This window comes from Canis aureus, chromosome 6 (assembly GCF_053574225.1).
Source record: "Canis aureus isolate CA01 chromosome 6, VMU_Caureus_v.1.0, whole genome shotgun sequence".
In the NCBI taxonomy this organism is placed as follows: Eukaryota; Metazoa; Chordata; class Mammalia; order Carnivora; family Canidae; genus Canis; species Canis aureus.
The window spans coordinates 14564278-14585913 of record NC_135616.1 but is presented as its reverse complement, the minus strand read 5'-3'; the positions used below and the strand labels follow the sequence as shown (position 1 = coordinate 14585913).

Genomic DNA, 21636 nt, shown 5'->3' with positions numbered 1-21636 from the left:
GTGAGAGTATTCTATTGTCTGAAAGTTAGAGGTTTTATAGGTAATAGGCATTTAAGATTGGTCACAATAAAGAAAAGGAACAAGGAAATTAAAATGTGACGTGGGGCAATGCAACCGCTTCATGATTAGCTTTTAGAAGTAGATATTCTCATAACACAAGCAAAAGCAGAAAAGTACATTCTGCAGTTTGGAATTAGAAAGGAAAACAATTTGGGACGCCTAGGTGGCTCAGTGGTTGAGTGTCTGCCTTTAGCTCAGGGCCTAATCCCGGAGTGCCGGGATCGAGTCCCGTATTGGGCTTCCTGCATGGAGCCTGCTTCTCCCTCTGCCTGTGCCTCTGCCTCTCTATCTCATAAATAAATAAATGAATCTTAAAAAAAAAAAAAATCTTAAAAAAATAAAGGAAAACAATTTAAACAAGTTTAAATTACATTCACAGTTTTGAATTTATAAAGAGAAGTTAGAAGTAAGGGCTTGTAGTTCTTGTAAGGATTGAGAAAAAGATCTTTACAATTTACAATACCATAATGTTGAGCACCAAGTTGCATTACCTAGGCCAAAACATGTGTTTTCAGCATGTGTACCCGGCAAAATGTGAACTACTGGAGCTTTCCCCCAGAACTTTCTCAGGAGCTTCAGGAATGGAGGTCCTTCTTTTTACTGGGATCAGTTTGCTTTGAGCTTGTATAATCTTTGAAAGCTCAGTCAAGCAAGATAATTTATTCAGTTGATTATGATTTCTTTTAGTAGATAACCAAATCAAATGAACCAAATTCCCAAGTTCATAGACAGACTGCGCTAAATGAAAACTATTGATAGAAAGCAAGACAAATTTTGTCAAAAATGACATTACAAGGTCAGTCAGCCCCGGGTGGCTCAGTCAGTTGGACGTCTGACTCTTGATTTTGGCTGAGGTCATGATCTCATGGGTCATGGGATCCAGCCCTGCAAGAGCCCTGCATCAGGTTCTGTGCTCAGCAGGGAGTCTACTTCTCCCTTCCTCTCTCTTTGCCCATCCTTTCTCTCTAAAATCAATCAATCTTTCAAAAAAATGACATTACAGAATAATGAAGATTTAATCAAACTACAAATTGAGGGTTGCCTGGGTGGCTCAGTTGGTTCGTTAAGTTCCTGTCATCGTCTCCAGTCGTGATCTGGGGGTCCTGGGATCAAGCCCTGCATCAGGCTACCTGCTCAGTGAGGAGTCTGCTTCTCTTTCTGCCCTCCCACCCACTTGTGTGTTCTCAAGTAAAATTTTAAAACAACTACAGGGATCCTTGGGTGGCGCAGCGGTTTGGCGCCTGCCTTTGGCCCAGGGTGTGATCCTGGAGATCTGAGATCGAATCCCACGTCGGGCTCCCGGTGCATGGAGCCTGCTTCTCCCTCTGCCTGTGTCTCTGCCTCTCTCTCTTTCTCTCTCTCTGTGACTATCATAAATAAATAAAAATTAAAAAAAACAACAAAAAATAAAACAACTACAAATTGAGACCTCTGACATTAATGAATCAGAATTGAGATATCTTTTAAAATGATAAATAATGCTCAAGAAAGTTTGTTTTTCCCATAAAAGCAAACTATTTTTTAGACATTTTTATTGAGATATAATGGACATAAAAAACTGCATAACTTTAAGGTATACAGTGAGTTGATTAGATATATTTATAGATTGCAATTATTACCATCTTAGCTGACACCTCTATCATGTCAAATAATTATCATTTCCTTTTTGTGGTGAGAGCAATTAAGATCTAGTCTCTTAGCAATTTTGATACTTATAATGTGGTATTATAAAAGCAAAGTATTTTATAGTTCCACAGCACGTGTAGAAGCTGACTATATTTGGTTTTAGAAAAGCAAATCTTGAATAAATTGCAGACATGAATTATATATAAAAAATATATAAATGACTTATATATAAAAAATTGGTACATATGTGTTTGCATGACATGACATTTATAAGGATTCCTATATTTCTGATTGTGACCAATTCAACAAGTAGAGTGGACTAGATTCCTCAGAAGCAGAGGCCTATTTTGTGGGAATGGAAACTTGTAAATATGGTCTGTGTGTGTGCACAGAATTTGAATTACTAAAAATAAAGTGATTTACCCACGAAAAGAAATCCCACCACTTGTCTGACAACCTAAAAGTGAAGACGAATCAAGGTGAGACAGTCCGGTACATAAACCACTTTAATCAGGTTGGCATTCTACTCCTTAGTTGTTTCTCTCTCTTTTTTTTTTCTTTTAAGATTTTATTTATTTATTCATGATAGTCACACACACAGAGAGAGAGAGAGAGAGAGGCAGAGACACAGGCAGAGGGAGAAGCAGGCTCCATGCACCGGGAGCCCGACGTGGGATTCGATCCCGGGTCTCCAGGACCGCGCCCTGGGCCAAAGGCAGGCGCTAAACCGCTGCGCCACCCAGGGATCCCTAGTTGTTCCTCCCTACCCTCATTCGAGTCATCTGGAATATGCCATTAAAGTGCATATTATCAGGAACAGGGGGTGGGGGTAGGGCCATAGGCAGGTTTTTGCCAAGTAACACAACGTATGGTGATGTGGGCAAATGGCCTCACCCGTCAATACCTCTGGTTTTGGTTTCTAAAATACAGACTCCAGACGAAACGGTCAAGCAGCTCAATAAAGTTTTGTGGGAGATGTGTTGTCAGAAAACCAGGCTTGACGTCAGGCTTGATAAACTGAGAGCACACTTCGGTTGTACTTAGCTTCTCAAAAGCAAGTCAGGAAGGGGAGAGCCCGCGTATGATCATCTCTCTTCAAATTCTCCGAAGCACGAGTACCGGTTTTACCTAATCTCACAGCTCTGCAAATAAAAATGGCACAGTAAGCGTGTTCAAGAGTGTGGGAACCACGAGTCCTAGTGATGGAAACCTGTGCTCTATCTTCAGAGGCTTCCAAGAACCAAAGCTTTGTCTGAACACCCGCCATGACTAAGTCGCGTGGAACGTCCTACGATTTCTGGACTCCCGCGCGCCCGCACACAAGGAGGCAAGTGTGCAACCATGAGGTGAAGCCCGGGATTGTTTGGAAGCGCTGTTGAGTGCAGTGCCGGGGAACTGCAATTGCTTCCCCTTCTCTTCACATCGGCCCAGGTCGAAGATTAAAGGCATTTGAAATAGAGGTCGCAGAGAGCAGGGCCCGCAACCCACACAGGGACCGGCGGCGACGCACTTCCAAGACTAACCAACCACCAGGGCCGGGAGCGTGGGTGGCTCTACCAGGAGACGTCCCAGCAAGGGCCAGCGGCTGCCGCCGGGGGGCGCCGCCGCTCCCCTGCGAGGCTCCCACCCGCGGGGCGCGCACGCGAGGCCTCCCACTGCGCCTGCGCTGAGGGTGTGCGCCGGCTTGCCTTTCCCCGACGCCCGGCAGTCCCCGCCTGGGTGAAAAACTGCGTGACACGCAGCGAGCGTGGCGGCCATCTTCCTCTTCTGGGCACGTCAGCTGAGCCTGTGACCGCTGAAGAGGAGCGTTGCGCAAGCGCGACCGAGACGGGCACAGGTAACTCCCATCTGACGGGCGAGGCGTCGCCGTCGTCGCCGGAAGTTTGGCGTATTTGCACCGCGGGAGAGGCGGCGGTCGCGGCAGGAGCAGCTGTCTCCTGGTACCCGGATGTGAGGCGATCCGCTGGCTCGCGTTGGACCCTCGGCCGGGAGCGAGGAAGGTAAGGCTGTCTTTCCAGCCGTCCCCCCCGCCCAGTGTCGCGCCGCCTGCGTCCTCACCTCGCTTTTGCCAGCCTCTCGGGAGAGCTGGGTGACTCCCTCCCCCCCTTCCTGTCCCACCTCCTGTGTCGTTTTGCATCGTGCGCTTCTTCCTACTCCTCTGGTCCGGGCTCCTGGAGCTCCTGGGAGGGAGTGGGCGGCCCAAAGACCCTGTCGCTGGAGGTGGGCACTCATCCTGGCGTCTCGGCTGCCGGTCGCCTCATCACCTGCCGCTGCTGGGTAGGTAGGCAGAGGTACTGAGGGGCCGTGACGGAGGACCGCGGGTCAGGCCAGGGCTCCCAAGGCGGCCGACGGGGCATCCGGAACCCCGAGGTGAGGCGCGCAGCCATTGCAGCTGCTGGGGCGGTGTCGGCGCTGGCCGGCAGGTAGCCCCGGGCCTTGTCCCCGCCCTCGGCGGCGTTCCGTCCCCGCGCTTTCCGCGGGCCAGCCCCGCCAGCCGTCGCAGAGTTGCGGTCCCTGCGGCTTGCTCCTCCGCCTCCGCCTCCGCCGTCGCCGCCGGCCGCTGACCCCGCCTGAACCTTGAGGCCTCTGCAATCTGCGGGGTGCTATGTGGGGCTCTTGGAGGGGAGCAGTGGCCTGGGTCCAAGGTCAGCGAGTAATTCAGGTTGGACTTGAAGGTCTGGGCACAGGTAGGGCCGATCTGGAGTAGAAATGGGTGCATTGAAGGCCATAGTGAAGTTGATAGGGATAGATGCGGGCAGAAGGGATTGATTGGGTCCTTTATTTTGGTCACTGTTCGTTCATGAGATTATTTACAAGGTGGGGGGGGGCTTTTTTTTTTTTTTTTTTAATTCAGGCGGAATGGGATAGCGAGTCCAGAAATTAGAGAAGTCTCCCATCCCCACACTAGAAACCTCTCCTCACCCCCCACCTCTCATCTCCCCATCCCCCCACCTCTAAATTTGAGTTCCTGGAAACCCTGGCGCAGGTACTGTATTTTCCGGGGGCGGGCAGGGCGCAGAAGCAGTTAAATCGTTGTGCTTTGAGGAGTACTGTGAACCTTTTTTTTAGGTAGTTGAAATGGGATTCACTGAGCAGGAAGTAATTGCAGCACCCAGTATTTAACTAGTATTATCACATAATGTTTCAGTGAATAATGAACTTTTGCAAAAACCAATGAAAGAGGGCCACTTAGTGGAATAGTAAGATGTGAGTGGGTTTTGCTTTTCCTCCTTTAATTTTAAAAAGCTAGGTAACACGGATTTCAGTTTAAAACCTAGTTGCAGCGAACTCTGGTACTTTCAGTCTCTCTTTTTGTTGGGTCTTTAGTTTCTGCTTTTCATAAGGCATCTACGACAATGGAACGATTTTTAGTTTGAACAACTTAATACTTCTCGTTATGGAATTAGATATGCGAGTAGGATGAAAAGTGCTTAAAAACCGCTTAATTTGGAAGCTGCAGATTCAGGCCTAGGGCATGTAAGGAAATCAGAAAACTTTCTCCTTTTTAGGCAGAATGCAGTATAGATTATTATATATATAATTATATATATAATTTTGGTTAGATGTGTGACTTCGGAAGTACTCTTCTTAGAACAAAACTTGCCCTGGCTTATGAGCTTCTGTCCACCGTAATCATCCTGGCTTAGGAAGATTTGCTATCATTTCTCATTGGTCCATATTACAATTCTGTAATGAACAATGATTTTTTTTAACATCAGACTCATTTATACAAAGTTTTGTGCTACGCATTTAAATCAATAAATTATGCTTCCAAAAGGAAGGAAAAAGAGCCCTAATTAATAAATAACATTACCCCCCATTGCTGGATGCCTTTTATAGCTTGGTGATTTATTACAGCATGGGCTGATTGTATTTATTGTAATAATGACGGTAACTAGCATTGCACGGTTCAAAATAATTTTTTTTAAGATTTTTATTTATTTATTTATTCATGAGAGACACAGAGAGAGGGGCTGAGACATAACGCAGAGGGAGAAGCAGGCTCCCTGCTCCATCCCTGGACCTGGGGATTAGGCCCTGAGCCACTCAGGCATCCCAATGATTTTTTTTTTTTTAAGATTATTTATTTATTCATGAGACACACACACAGAGAGAGAGAGAGAGAGAGAGAGAGGGACAGAGACAGAGACAGAGGGAGAAGCAGGCTCCATGCAGGGAGCCTGACATGGGACTTGATCCCGGGTCTTCAGGATCAGGCCCTGGACTGAAGGCAGTGCTAAGTCGCTGAGCCACCTGGGCTGCCCTTTGTTGTTGTTTTTTTTTTAATTTTTTTTAATTTTTATTTATTTATGATAGTCACACAGAGAGAGAGAGAGAGAGAGAGGCAGAGACAGGCAGAGGGAGAAGCAGGCTCCATGCACCAGGAGCCCGACGCGGGATCCGATCCCGGGTCTCCAGGATCGCGCCCAGGGCCAAAGGCAGGCACCAAACCGCTGCGCCACTCAGGGATCCCTGTTGTTGTTGTTTTTAATAGTTAAAATATTTTTCCATGATTTTGGGGGGGCAGATTTAGGTTCCATGTAGAGTTCTTTGATTAACCTTTCTTGAAGGTGATCAGAAGTTTTTTAAGATGTTGTTTGAAATCAGCTCTAGTAAAATTGTTATTGTAGGTAATTCATTTAAGGGCTGTGTTACTCTTCAGCAGCCCAAATTTTTCTGTGCATCTTTTTCTTGATGTAGTGAAAGTTCTTTGTCTCTATTTCTGTATAAGTTCTATGTTATAGCTGTATCATACTACTGTAGTACCTTTTGGCAGATGGATAATTCTGCTAGCTTGACCATCCTTTTTTTTTTTTTGAGGGAGCTGTATGTTATGCTTAATTGCATTATGGTACATCTGAAGAAAGCAGTATTTATGTCTTCTGCTTTTTTCAGCTTACTTCAAAAACATTGATGGCTGCAAATGTGAGATTCGGAGAGAGGAAATAAAGTGGAGTATTAAATATTATTTTAAAGAAGTGGCTCTCAGACTTTTTGGCTTAGGATCTCTTTACACTCTTAAATTATCTAGGATTCCAAGTAGCTTTTGTTTATATGGCTTACGTCTATTGGTAATTCTTGCAATCTAAGTTATTTTAAATATTTAATTCATTTAACCACAGCTAATAACCTAATTACAGGTTAGTATAAATAACATTTTTTTATGAAAAACAACTATTTTCCAAAACAAAAATTTAGCGAAAGAATGGCAACTGTTTTACATTTCTGTAAAACAAAACGCAGAGGGACTGAGACATCTCTTTACCATTTGGCCTAATGGAAAATGGCTGGATTTTCCTATCAATTTTTGCACTCAGTCATATGTTATTCTGGTTGAAGTGTATGAAGAAAATTCAGCTTCACACCAAATATGTTGGGAAGAGTACATTAATAATCTTTTCAGTTAATTGTGATATTTTTCTTTGATTCTACAACAAAACTCAACAAGTGGTAATTTTTTAAAGGTTAATTGCAATGTGGAATCTGAAATCAGCTCTATATACTTTTTATACAATGTTGTGTTAAAAATCATTGGTCTGTTTTGCACTTTAATCTTTTACTCAATGATTTTGATTTAATGTACCCCTTCAAAGGATCTCTGGAATCCCCATGGTCCCCATATCACGCCTTGAGAACTATTGCTTTAATGTAAATAATTCAGTAGTTTAGAATGAATGTAGTTACTGAAGCTGAAAGGGGTAATGATAGTATGGAAGTGAAGTTGTCAAATAGTTAAGGGAAACCAGGGGTAACTAAGGTAAATATTTTCTTTTTTATGCTTTTTATAAGAAATACTATTGTATCAGTAATATTAATGTTTATAACTAATTTTTAGTGTATTTATTAACAAGTGCTTATGATGTGCCAGGAGCTCTTTTAAGGAGTTTATATTAGGGAATATTTCTTTTGTATCGTCTTCAGTGATGGTTAAGAGAAAGGCAAATATAACTTAACTTCTTTTCCTACAGATAGTACAGTCTTCCTGATGTATTATTTGTAATGCAGATACAGTTCCATTTTATTTTATTTTGTTTTATGTTTAAGTAAGCTCTAGGTCCCAGCATGGGGCTTGAACTTCCACTTGGAGTTCAAGAGTGGCATGCTCTCCTGACTCTCCTAGCCAGCCAGGTGCTATCTATCTATTCATTAATTTTATTTTTTTACTTTTTAATCTTTTATTTATTTATTTTTTAAAAATACTTTATTTATTTATTCCTGAGAGACACAGAGAGAAGGCAGAGACATAGGCAGAGGGAGAAGCAGGCTCCTCACAGGGAGCCCAATGTGGGACTTGATCCCAGGACCCCAGGATCACGCCCTGAGCCAAAGGCAGACACTCATCTGAGCCACCGGTGTCCCCAATGTCTAACTTTAAAGATTTTATTTATTTGAGAAAGAGAGAGAGTGCGGGCGGGGAGCAGAGGGAGAGGGCGAAGCAGACTCCCTGCTGAGCAGGAAGCCCAATGCCTGCTCCATGAAGGGCTTGATCCCAGGACCCTGATATAGTGACCTGAGCTGAAGGCAGACACTTAACGGATTGAGCCACCTAGGCACCCCTCCAGTCTCTCATTTCAATATTTTTATCACCCCAAGAAGTCCCATGCCTATACTAGTGTGTCATTCATTTCCATTCCTTCCTAGCCCTTTACTACCAGCAAGCCATTTGTTTTTATAGATTTGTCTGTTCTGGACATTTCATATAAATTGAATCATATAACATGTGATCTGGACATTTTATGTAAATTGGATCATACAACATAATCTTTTGTGACTAGCTTCTTTTACTTAGCATAATGTTCTGTGTAGCTTGTATGAGTACTTCATTCCAGTTTTTGGCTAAATACAATTTGTTATATGTGTATACCACATTCTGTTTATTCATTTATCAGTTGATGGACATTTAGATTGTGTCTGCTTTTTGACTGTTATGAATAATGCTGCTATGAACATTTGTGTACAAGTTATTTTGTAGATGTAATCAGATTCACTTTCAAGCTTTCCCAACATATTTTACATAAACAATATTTAATTTTTTATTTCACGGGTGATAAGTTTGTTCATTTTTGATGTGAAAGATACAAACGTTACCTAAACCCTTAAGTAAAATGTGAAAGTATTCTTTGTGTACTCTTTCATCTCCATCTTTAACACTGTTAATGTTTTAATGTATATGCTTTCAGTGTGTTTTCTCTGTGTTAGCACAATTGTATATGACACATTCATTTATTTCTTTCTTGGAAATTATATTTATGCAGTTTGTGTACTTTTTATTTCTAATTATTATTTTTTAAAAATGATTTTATTTATTAGAGAGAGAGAGAGGGAGAGAGCATGATCAGGGTAGGGGAGAGGAGCAGAGGGTGAGGGAGAAGCAGACTTCTTGCTAAGTGGGGAGTCCAATGAGAGGCTTGATTGATCCCAGGACCCTGAGATCATGACGTGAGCTGAAGGCAGACGCTTAACTGACTGAGACACCTAGATGATCATAGATCTGTGTTGGCATTTTATTTTTCTTTTTTTGGGCATTTGGGCTGTTTTGGATATTTTTGTGATGTAAATGCTTCTGTTTCATCATTGTTGTCATTATTAAATTGTCCCTTTTTTTTTTTTGGCTTTGTTTTCCTGATGTGGGTGGATGGTGGTATAATAAATTGTGGAGGATGAGCATAGTAGAATGACAGTTGAATTTAAGTTGCCTTTAAGAAATCAGGATGGAGATGTCTAGTAGGCTGTTGGATATCCCGAGTAGCACTGGGGATAGAGATTTTCTTGGGGATCTGATTGTGTCTTAACAGTTTATAGGCAGTAATTGGAGAAATTGATGTTTTTGGATAAATTATCTAGTGAGTGTCTTTTGTAATGAGAGGACAAAACCTTGGAATGCTAATTTATAAGAGGCTGGTAGAAGAAGAGAATTTTAAAAATTAAGGAAGTTGTCCATATCTGGCTTTTGTTTTTGTAAGCTCTATGCCCAGCATAGGGCTTGAACTCATGACCCCTAGATCAAGAGTCGAACCCGAAATCAAGAGTTGGATGCTCTACTGACTGAGCCAGCTGGGGCCCCCTTCTCCTTTTTTATTTTATTTTTTTATTTTTTTATTTTTTCCTTCTCCTTTTTTAAAGTAAACTCTAGGGATGCTTGGGTGGCTCAGAGGTTGAGCATCTGCCTTTGGCTCAGAGTGATCCTGCAGGGAGCCTGCTTCTCCCTCTGCCTCTGCCTCTGCCTCTCTGGGTCTCTCATGAATGAATAAATAAAAACTTTAAAAAAACAAAACAAAACGGTACCTGGGTGGCTCAGGTGTTTAAGTGTCTGCCTTCAGATTAGCTCATGATCTCAGGGTCCTGGGAATCAAGCCCTACATCAGGCTTCTGGCTCAGCAGGGAGCCTGCTTCTCCCTTTCCCTCTGCCTATCACTCCCCCTACTTGTGCAATTTCATTTTCTGTCAGACAAATAAATAAAATCTTAAAAAAAAAAAAAAAACTATTGTAGAATCCAACTCAGTATACCTTTCAATCCCACCCTCAGTTCTAAAAATCAAATATTTTTCAGACAGTAACAAATGTCCCCTGAGAGGCAAAATCACCCTTGTTCGAGCATTTGGCTTACCTTCTTTTCAATTCCTCTAGCAGTAGTGTCTGTTAGGTAAGCAAAATGCTGGAGCTGCACAAATCTCAGCAACCTTCTGTGTTCCTGCACTATATTCAAGTTTCTGTAAGGCTTAGTGTTTGGTGATTCCTGTTCTTTCTTTCCACAAGCTTTGGCTCTAAAAATTGAGTCTTCACTTTCTTATTTCTCTGGGTATCCTGCCAATTCATTCACCTACTATTTAAGGTAATCCAAGTATTTCTCATGTTCTAAAACCTCCTAAAAACACTTAGAGATTAAAAAACATTTTAAGTAACAAAGTTTAAGCTAATTACTGCTAACCAAAAATGTAAAATGTCACAACTGAAGCAAAGATAGACCATTAATAGAGAATGCTACAGAAAATATACACAGTAACACAAGGTACTGCCCCTAACAAGTTTTTCCAAACATTCAAAACCTTAATTTCTATTACACAAATGGCTCCAAACTATGTAGGTAACATTCTCATCAGCTTATTTTAAGTGGCATATATGGTTGGGGATAAAAAAAATTTTTGTAAGAACAAAACTAAAAAAAGGACTATAAGCCCCAACCAGTAATTTTAGCAACAGGATACCCACTATCAATATTTATCCTAAGAAGAGAAGCAGAAATACCACTGTAAAAATTATATTCAGAATCAATCAACTTGATAGAAAAAACAAACTGTAAAACTGCTGTAATTTTCTCAAATTGGTAATAGTGATTCAGTAAAATTCAGCATTACTTAAAACTCTAAAAAACCTAGATATGGGGGCCTGGGCTGGCTCAGTTGGTAGAGCATGTGACTCTTGATCTGAGGTCATAAGTTTGAGCTCCATGTTGGGATTAGTTTTTTTTTTTTTTTCCTAAGAGTTTATTTTATTTATTTTTAAAAAGATTTTATTTATTTATTCATGAGAGACACAGAGAGGCAGAGACAGAGGCAGAAGGAGAAGCAGGCTCCATGCAGGGAGCCCAATATGGGACTTGACCCCAGGATCATGCTCTGAGCTGAAGGCAGACACTCAACTGCTGAGCCACCCAGGCACCCCAAGATTTTATTTATTAATTCATGAGAGACACACACACAGAGGCAGGGACATAGGCAGAGGGAGAAGCAGGCTCCTCGCAGTGAGCCTAATGTAGGACTCAATCCCTGGACCCCAGGATCACAACCTGAGCAAAGGCAGACGCTCAACCGCTGGGCCACCCAGGTGTCCCGTTCTTGCCACTTTTATTCAACATTGTACTGGAGGGTCTAGCCAGGGAAATTAAGCAAGAAAAAGATATATAGGCATCCAAATTGGGTGATAGGCATGCAGGAGGGCCTATGATGTGATAAGCAATGGGTGTAGAACACATCTGTAACTAATTGAATTTTTAAAAATCAAATAACAAATAAAAGTGATACAGAACTGTAAAAAAAAATAAAGTAAAATAAGGGCATCCAGATTGGAAAGGAGAAATAAGGGCAGCCCCAGTGGCGCAGCGGTTTAGTGCTGCCTGCAGCCCGGGGTGTGAACCTGGAGACCTGGGATCGAGTCCCACATCGGGCTTCCTGCATGGAGCCTGCTTCTTCCTCTGCCTGTGTCTCTGCCTCTCACTCTCTCTCTCTCTTTCTCTCTTTCTGAATAAATAAATCTTAAAAAAAAAAAAAAAAGGAAAGGAGAAATAAAATGATTTCTGTTTGCAGATGACATGATCTTATATGTAGAAATTCTCAGAAATCCATGAAAAAGGCCCTAACACCTATTAGTTTTAATAAGTGAATTCAACAAGGTTTTATGATACAAAATCAATGCAGTTGTATTTCTGTATACTAGTAATGAACGATCTAAAATGGAAATTAAGAAACCAGTTTCTTTTATAACAGAATCAAAAAGAACAAGGTACTTAGGAATAAATTTAACAAATGAAGTGTGAGGCTTGTACTCTGAAAATTCTAAAATATCATTTAAAAAATTAAAGACGACTTGAGTAAATGAAAAGCTATCCATGTTCAAGAATTGGAAGACTTACTCTTAAGATGGCAATACTCCTCAGATTGATCTACAGATTCAGTGTAATCCCTATCAAAATCCTAGCTGACATTTTTGCAGAAATTTGCCAGCTGATCCTAAAATTAATATCAGAGAGCCAGAATAATCTTGGAAAAAGAATAGTGAAGTTGAGAGACTCACACTTTCTTATTTAAAAACTTAACTACAAAGGGAGCCAAGAGTATATGATGGGGAAATGACAGTCTCAATAAATGTTAATGGGAAAACTGGACAGCCACATACAAAAGAATGAAACTGGACCAATATCTTAAATTACATACAAAAATTAATTTAAAGTGGATTAAAGACTTGAATGTAAGACTTGAGAACATAAAACTCCTGGAACAAAAACATAGGGAGTAAGCTCCTTGACATAGGTCTTGGTGGTGATGTTGTGAATATACAATGGAGGTGCCTGGGTGGCACAGTAGGTTAAGTGTCCAGCTCTTGGTTTCAGCTTGGATCAGGGTTATGGGATTAAACCCTGTGTTGGGCTCTGTGTTGAATGTGGAATCTGCTTGGGACTCTCTCTCACTCTCTCTCTGCCCTTCCACCATGTGCATACATACTCTCTCTCAACTATATAAATCTTAAAAAGCAACAAAAGCAAAAAAACCCAAAAACAACAACAACAACAACAAAAACAAAAAACAAGTGGGACTGCATCATACTAAAAATAGCTTCTGCGTGGCAAAGGAAACTATCACAAAACAAAAAGGCAACCTATGGAATAGAAGAAAATATTTGCAAATTAATATTTGATACGTGGTTTATATTCAAAATAAAAAATCCAATTAAAAATGGGCAGAGGGGATCCCTGGGTGGCTCAGTGGTTTAGCACCTGCCTTTGGCCCAGGGTGCCATCCTGGAGTCCCGGGATCAAGTCCCGTGTTGGGCTCCCGGCATGGAGCCTACTTCTCCCTCTGCCTGTGTCTCTGCCTCTCTCTTTCTTTCTCTCTCTGTGTCTATCATGAATAAATAAATAACTCTTTAAAAAAAATGGGCAGAAGATCTGAATAGATATTTTTTTCAGAGAAGACATACAATTGGCCAATAGGTGCAAGGAAAGATGCTTAACATCACTAGTCACCAGGAAAATGCAAATCAAAATCACCATGAAATACCATCTTACACCTGTTGGAATGGCTGTCATCAAAAAGACAACAAATAAGTGTTGGCAAGGATGTAGAGAAAGGAAACCCTTGTTTACTGTCAGTGGGGATGTGAATGGGTATCACGAGCGTGGAAAACAGTACGAGGGTGCTTTAAAAAATAAAAAAACAGAACTATCATCCAGCAATACTCCTGAGTATTTTTTTGGAGAAAACAAAAATATTATTTTAAACAGATGTATGCACCCCTTGCTCATTATTCATAGTAATTAAGAACACAGCATAAATGTCCATTGATAAATGGATGAAAAAATATATACACAATGGAGTATTCCTCAGCCATAAAAAATGAAATCTTGCCATTTGTGACAACATGGATAGACCTTGAGGGCATTCTGCTAAGCGAAATAAGTCAGGGAAGACAAATACTGTGTGATCCCATTTATTTGAGGAATCTAAAAACAAACAAAAATAAAACAAACTAAGTGCGTAGATACAGAGAACAGATTGGTGGTTGCCAGAGGTGGGGGTAGGTGAAATGGGTGAAGTTCAGGAAGGGGTCAAAAGGTACAAACTTCCAGTTATAAAATAGTCATGGGGATATAATGTACAGCATAATGACTATAACTAATAATATTATATATTTGGAAATTACTAAGACAGTAGATCATAAAATTTTCATTACGGGATCCCTGGGTGGCGCAGCGGTTTAGCGCCTGCCTTTGGCCCAGGGCGCGATCCTGGAGACCCGGCATCGAATCCCACGTCGGTCTCCTGGTGCATGGAGCCTGCTTCTCCCTCTGCCTGTGTCTCTGCCTCTCTCTCTCTCACTGTGTGCCTATCATAAAAAAAATAAAAAAATAAAAAAAAAAAGAGTTGGACACTCAACTGACTAAAAAAAAATTTTTTTTTTCATTACAAGAAAAAAGATTTTAGTGTCTGTATAGAGACACATTAACTGGCTTATTGTGGCGATCATGTTGAAATCTATACAAGTGTGTTAAACACCCAAATCTAATGCAATGTGTCGATTATATCTCAATTAGAAAAAAATTTCTACAAAGCTACAGTAATAGTGTTTGTGGTATTGGCATTAACATCATACAGATGAGTGGAACAGGATAGAGAATTTAGAATTAAACCCACATATTTATGGACAATTGATTTTTGACTAGATTACCAAGACAATTCAGTAGGTAATGAATGGTCTTTTTTTTTTTTTTTTAAACCCCAAACCTGGGTTTGGTGGGCTTTTATTTATTTATTTTAAGAGTTAAGAGATATATTTATTTATTTATTCATAGAGACAGAGAGAGAGAGGCGCAGAGACACAGGCAGAGGGAGAAGCAGGCTCCACGCAGGGAGCCTGACGGGGAATTCGATCCAGGGTCTCCAGAATCATGCCCCGGGCTGCAGGCGGCGCTAAACCGCTGCGCCACAGGGGCTGCCCAAGAATGGTCTTTAATAAATAGTGCAATGACAGTTGCAAAACTCCAACCTTGTACCATATACAAAATGAACTCAATATGCAGCAGAGATCTAAATACAAGCTAAAACTAAAACTCATAGAAGAAAACATATAAATCCTCATTGTTTTTCGTTCCTGTTTTTTTATTTATTCGTGAGAGCCACAGAGAGACAGAGGCAGAGGGAGAAGTAGGCTCCATGCAGGGAGCCCAACGTGGGACTTTATCCCGGGACTCTAGGATCATGCCCTGAGCCGAAGGCAGACGCCCAACCACTGAGCCACCCAGGGGTCCCTATCTTCATGGCTTTGAATTAGATAGTAGTTTCTTAGATATGACTCCTAATCACAAGCAACCAAAGAAAACTAGATTAATTGGGCATAAAGACTTGTGCATCAAAGGACTTTATCAAGAAAATGAAATAAGTATTAGAATTGGAGAAAATAGGGATCCCTGGGTGGTGCAGCGGTTTGGCGCCTGCCTTTGGCCCAGGGCGCGATCCTGGAGACCCAGGATCGAATCCCACATCGGGCTCCTGGTGCATGGAGCCTGCTTCTCCCTCTGCCTGTGTCTCTGCCTCTCTCTCTCTCTGTGTGACCATCATAAATAAATAAAAATTAAAAAAAAAAAAGAATTGGAGAAAATATCTCTAAGCCATACACCTGCTCACAGGGTAATATTTAGATAAAGAATTGTTAGAAACTCAATAATAAAAAGGAAAACAACCCAATTTTAAAAATGAGGAAAGGATTTGAATATATGTTTCTGCAGAGAAGAAATACAAATGGCCAATAAGCTCACAAAATGAAGCTAACTGGGGCATCTGGGTGGCTCAGTTGGTTAAATAAGCATCTGACTTCAGCTCAGGTCATGATCCTGGAGTCCTGGGATCAAGCCCCACATTGGGCTCCCTGTTTCTCATCTCGTTCGTGCTCTTTCTGCTCTTTCTCAAATAAATAAAACTGGAAAAAAAAAGATGCTCACTTAATTAGTCATTAGGATAATGCAAATCAAAAGTACAATGAGATAGCACTTTACACCCAAAAGAATGACTAAAGTTTAAAAAGAATAGTAAAAAATGCTGACAAGGATGTAAAAAAATTGGAACCCTCATACATGGCTGGGGGAAATGTAAAATGATACTTCTGGTTTGGAAAAGTCTTTCTAAAATGGTAGAATTACCATATGGTCCAGCAGTTATACTTCTTGGTATATAACCAAGAGACTGGATACCTGTGTTTACACAAAAACTCAGTAGGGTTGTTCATAGCATAATTTGTGACAGCCACAAAGTAGGAACAATCTGTCAAACATTCATGAACTGATGAATAGTTAAACAAAACATATTCATACAGTGGAATAGTATTCACCCATAAAAATAACGGGTCATTACCGATACATGTTATTGAGCTCTGAAAACATGGTTAAGTGAAAGAAGCCAGTCACAAGAGGCCGCATGTTGTATGATTCCACTTATATGCAACATCTGAAATAGTCAAATCCATAAAAGGTAGATTTGTAGTTACCAGGGGCTGAAGGGAGAGGGGAATGGGGAATGACTTTTAATGAGCATGTTCTTTGTTTTTTTTGGAGGATTTTTTTGAGGTCTTGAAAATGTTCTGGAATTAAATACTGGCAATTGTTACAGAACTCAAATATACTATACTAAAATCCATGAAATTGTATATTATAAATGGTGAATTTTGTGGTAAGGAATTATATGTCAGTCATAAAGTATTTCTTTAAAATTTTTAAAAAATAATTTCAGAGTGGGGGAGGATCAGAAGGAGAAGGAGAGAGAATCTCAAGCAGATTTCTCTGTTGAGTGTGGAGCCCAACTCAGGGCTCAATCCCACAACCCTGAGATCGTGACCTGAGCTGAAATCAAGAGTTGGACACTCAATTTGACTGAGCCACCCAGGCTCCCCGGTCATAAAATGTTTTTTAAGGGACGTCTGGGTGGCTCAGTGGTTGAGTGTCTGCCTTCGGCTCAGGGCATGATCCTGGAGTCTTGGGATCGAGTCCTGCATCAGGCTCCCTGCATGGAGCCTGCTTCTCCCTCTGCCTATGTCTCTGCCTCTCTCTTTTTGTCTCTCTCATGAATAAATAAATAAATCTTTTAAAAAAATGTTTTTTAAAAAATGACTTTAATGTTAAAATATATTGAGTGACGTACAATCCAAATAATTTGTTTTCTTTTCTATTTAAATTTTTTTTATAATCATGGTGCACCTGGGTAGCTCAGTTAAGCATCTACCTTTGACTCAGGTCGTGATCTCCAGGTCCTAGGATTGAGCCCCATGTTGACTCAGCAGGGAGTCAGCTACTCTTTCTCCCTCTGCCACCCTGCTCCCTGCTTGTGCACTCTCTCTTAAGTAAACAAATACAATCTTAAGATGTAAAAAAAAAAAATCGAAATATTTAAATGATTAAAATTTGAGTACATTTTATTATAAAGCACCGTGGGAAATTGCATGTACTCAGTCTTGGGTACTTTCTAATGAGCCTTGTAAGATTTCTTTCTGTAGTAAAATATAAATGTTACCTTAGGTTTTCTGAAGTGGTTATTTAATGTAAAGCTTAATTATTGGTTTTTTGACCCTGATATTTTCTTTAGGATTATATTAATAAGCTAGGTCTGGGGTGTAGGAAGGAGGAGTCTTATCAGTTTGCTAACGGGTGAGAGGGTGCATTTCAGTTCTTGATTGCAAGATTTTATTTAAGGGTTATGAAGAAAAGGGTTTATTAAGTTCTGTAATGCTAGGTTAGTGATAGTTCAGCATGAGGGGCAAACTTAAGTTGAAGTAGTTCTTAGCACACTTGAATAGGTGATTGATAATTACTGTAGAGTTGTGTATCAGTTTAACTCTCTTCTAAGGTAGGTCTCAACTGTTAAATCTATTATTAGAATATTTAGAAATTGTGAGGAATAGATATAAAAGAAGATAAATAATCATTTAAAAATTATAGTTCTTAGTGGTAAAGTAATAAAAGATGATAAATGAGGTTTTTAAAATTATATTTCTGGGGCTTAATGTTTGGTAAGTTTAGGGCTTCTCAGATAATAATTGTGATATGTATTAGCTCTTGCTGTATAAGAAACTGCCCTAGAGGGCAGCCCCGGTGGCTCAGTGGTTTGGCCCCGTCTGCAGCCTGGGGTCTGATCCTGGGGACCCGGGATCGAGTCCCACATCGGGCTCCCTGCATGGAGCCTGCTTCTCCCTCTGCCTGTGTCTCTGCCTCTTTCTCTCTGTGTCTATGAATAAATAAATAAAATCTTTAAAAAAAGAAGAAAGAAACTGGGATCCCTGGGTGGCGCAGCGGTTTGGCGCCTGCCTTTGTGGCCCAGGGCGCGATCCTGGAGACCCGGGATCGAATCCCAAGTCAGGCTCCCGGTGCATGGAGCCTGCTTCTCCCTCTGCCTGTGTCTCTGCCTCTCTCTCTCTCTCTCTCTCTCTCTGTGACTATCATAAATAAATAAAAAAAAAATTAAAAAAAAAATTAAAAAAAAAAAAAAGAAACTGCCCTAGAACTCAATAAACAGCAGTTATTTATTCTTGATCATGCATTTTCAGAGCAGCAATAGGTTAGGTGACTTAGGTTAGGCTTGGCTGGGCAGCTCTGGGTGTGGGTAGGCTTTATTTCTCACTGTGGGTTAGGCTTGGCACCTCATTTGGGATTTGGCTCAGTTCTACTGTATGTCTTTATTTTGGGGTCTATGCTGAAGGGCTGCCTTCATCTGCCTGAAATTCTTTTCATGGTGAGGGCCGGGGTACAAGAGGGCAAGCCCGACTGCACAAAGACCTTTCAAACCTCTGTGTGCATCATTTCTGCTAATATACCATTGTTAGATGGCTAGGGTTATGGGGGCAAGGAGGTAGACTCTGCCCACCATGAGGCCAAAGGAAGACCTGTGACCAAACTTAGCACCAGTTGGGAAGGAAAATTGACTCCTTCCATGGAGAGGAGTTTTGTAGGTGATGATTATATTTGAAGAAAATCTTAATTTATTATATGGTATAAAAATGAAATATATGATGCTTTGTCATTCATTAGTTGTTTACTTAGTCTAGCTTAATCTTAAGTTCTAATATACGAGTTTGTAGACAATAGTACTTTTATATTTTCATGTGTTTTAATAGATTGTTTTACTTTAGTTAATAGGATTTTTTTTTTTTAAGATTAATTCCCAAACACAGGAAGTTATTAGAAGCATCATTCATTGGAAACATCATCAGTCAACTTAAAGAAACAGTGATATGTGATTTCTGTCTTAGTAAGGTAAGTGGCTTATACTTTCATAATTTAGTGCCTTCCGAGATGAATTAGTGTGCCAAATATACTTTATATTTCCAGAGAAATGTAACATGTTTTAATTTTTTAAGTTGGTTATATGTCTACATAATAAAACATTTGAGTGGATATATAGTGAAAAGTAAGCTTTTTCACTATCCTGACACTTGGTTTTGTAGTTCTCTTTCCAAGAAATAACCACTATTTCTTATGTATCTTTCCATACCTATTGTGTGTTTACACAATCATTTCCTTTCTCCCACTCTTTTTCTAAGAACTTGCTATTTTTACCCTGTTCTGCACCTTGCTTTTTTTGGGTTTAATAAAGTTTCTTGGTTGCAGGTATAGGGACGAATCAGTTACTTACAGCACTATTTTTTTTGACAGCTTTATTAAAGTATAATTTATGTACAGTAAGCTTCACTCTTTTAAACTGTACAATTTCAAAAAAAATAAACTGTACAATTTCAAAAAAAATAAACTGTACAATTTCAAAATATCTGTATTTTGACAGATAAATGCACTCTTGAAACTGCCATTATAGTCAAAACACAGAACATTTCCATTGCTTCCAAAAATCTGTCTCTCCTCTTTTGACACTAGGGAATGACTCATCTGCTGTCTTACTGTAGTTTACAGTTGACCCTTGAACAATATGGGTTTGAATTGTATGGATCCACTTAGATGCAGATTTTTTTTCAATAAATGTCTTGAAAAATTTTTTTTTCAGATTTGTGGCAATTTGAAAAAAACTTGCAGATAAACCATGTAGCTTAGAAATATTGAAAAATTAAAAAGTTAAGTGTTTCATGAATACATAAAATATATGTAGTTATCTCATAAAATATTCACAGATCTGTTAATAAATGTTAAGATTTATTAAAATGTATGCACACACAGACTGTAGGTTGCATCATTTACAGTCAAAAGAAATGTAAATATGCAGTATTAAATCATAACTGCTAAAATTAACTATATTATGTACTCTTCTACTGTAATAATTTCATAGCCATCTCATGTTGCTGTTGTGGTGAGCTCAAGTGTTTGAGTCTGCTTAAAACCCGGTGATGCTAATCATTTCTGTGTGAGCAATTTGTCTCTCCAGTAAATTGTATATCACTGTAAAAAAGTGATCTCTGCAGTTTTTGCATATTTTTCATCGTGTTTAGTGCAATACTGTAAACCTTGAACGATACCATGGGATCCATATGAAGTGCCACTAGTGGTGCTGGAAGTGCTCCCAAGAAGCAGGGAAAAGTCATGACATTACAAGAAAAAGTTGAATTTCTTGATAAAGTACCATAGATTGAAGGCCTGCAGCTACAGTTGCCCTTCAGTTCAAGATAAATGAATCTAGTTTAAGGACCGTTGTAGGAAAAGAGAAGGAAATTTGTGAAGCTGTTGTTATAGTTATGCCCAAAGGCATCAAAACCTTGTACTTTTTGAAATACCTATTTATCTTGTATTGAAAATGCAGCTTTTATGTGAATGCAGGATTGCTGTAAGAAAGGCATACCTACAGACTCATATGATTTGAGAAAAGATAAGGTCGTTATATGACAACTTAAAGCAAAAGGAAGGTGAAGGGTTCTAAAGCTGGAGAATTTAGTGCCAGCAAAGGATGGTTTGATAATTTTAGAAAGAGATTTGACTTTTAAAATGTCAGGAAAACAGAGGAAGCAGCTTCTGCTGACCAAGAGGCAGCAGATGAGTTTCCAGATGCCATTAAGGAAATCATTGAGGAGAAAGAATATCTGCCTGAACGGGTTTTTTAATGTAGATCCAAGCCTCATTCTGGGGGAAAAAAAATGCCACAAAGGACATTTTAGTAAGGAAGAAAAATAAGCCTTGGGATTTAAGGCAGGGGGGGATAGGCTAATTCTACTGTTTTGTGCAAATGCAATTGGATTTATGATGAGGCCTGTCCTTATGTATAAAGCTGCTGATCTCCAAATCTTGAAGGGAAAAGAAAAACACCAGCTGCCAGACATTTTTTTAAACTAACCTCTTCGTCCAAGGTGAGGCTCGAACTCATGACTTGGAGATCAAGAGTCTCATGCTCTACTGACTGAGCCAGCTAGGGGCACCTCAGACTCTTGGTTGTACATCAAAAACGCCTGGACAATGAGAAACCGTTTTCGGGATTGATTCCATCAATACTTTGTCCCTTAAGTTAGGAAGTACCTTTCCAGTAAGGCACTGTCTTTTAAAGTTCTTTTGATCTTAGACAATGTCCTTGGGCACCCAGAATCCAATGAGTTCAACACCAAAGGCATCAAAGTGGTCTACTTGCCCTCAAACACAACATCTCTAATTTAGCCTCTAGATTAGGAGGTCTTCAGGACTTTTAAGGCTTATCACACATGGTACTCTATAGAAAGAATTTTCAGCATTATGGAAAAGAACCCTGATAGACCATCATGAAAGT

General features: G+C 40.1%; 1 protein-coding gene across 9 annotated transcripts in view; it reads left to right on the top strand.

Annotated features, from left to right (window-relative positions):
- Positions 1-3395: 3395 nt before the first annotated feature.
- ESCO1 (establishment of sister chromatid cohesion N-acetyltransferase 1) overlaps positions 3396-21636 on the top strand; it is a 73156-nt gene continuing 54915 nt past the window's right edge. For 6 of the 9 annotated variants that reach the window (XR_013381250.1, XR_013381251.1, XM_077900228.1 and 3 more), the window contains exons 1-2: positions 3646-3686; positions 19097-19196. The gene's annotated coding sequence lies outside the window, so the exon portion shown is untranslated. Of the gene's footprint in view, positions 3687-3817; positions 3964-19096; positions 19197-21636 lie in introns of those variants that run through there. The other 3 variants (XM_077900230.1, XM_077900227.1, XM_077900232.1) reach the window with 3 other exon arrangements.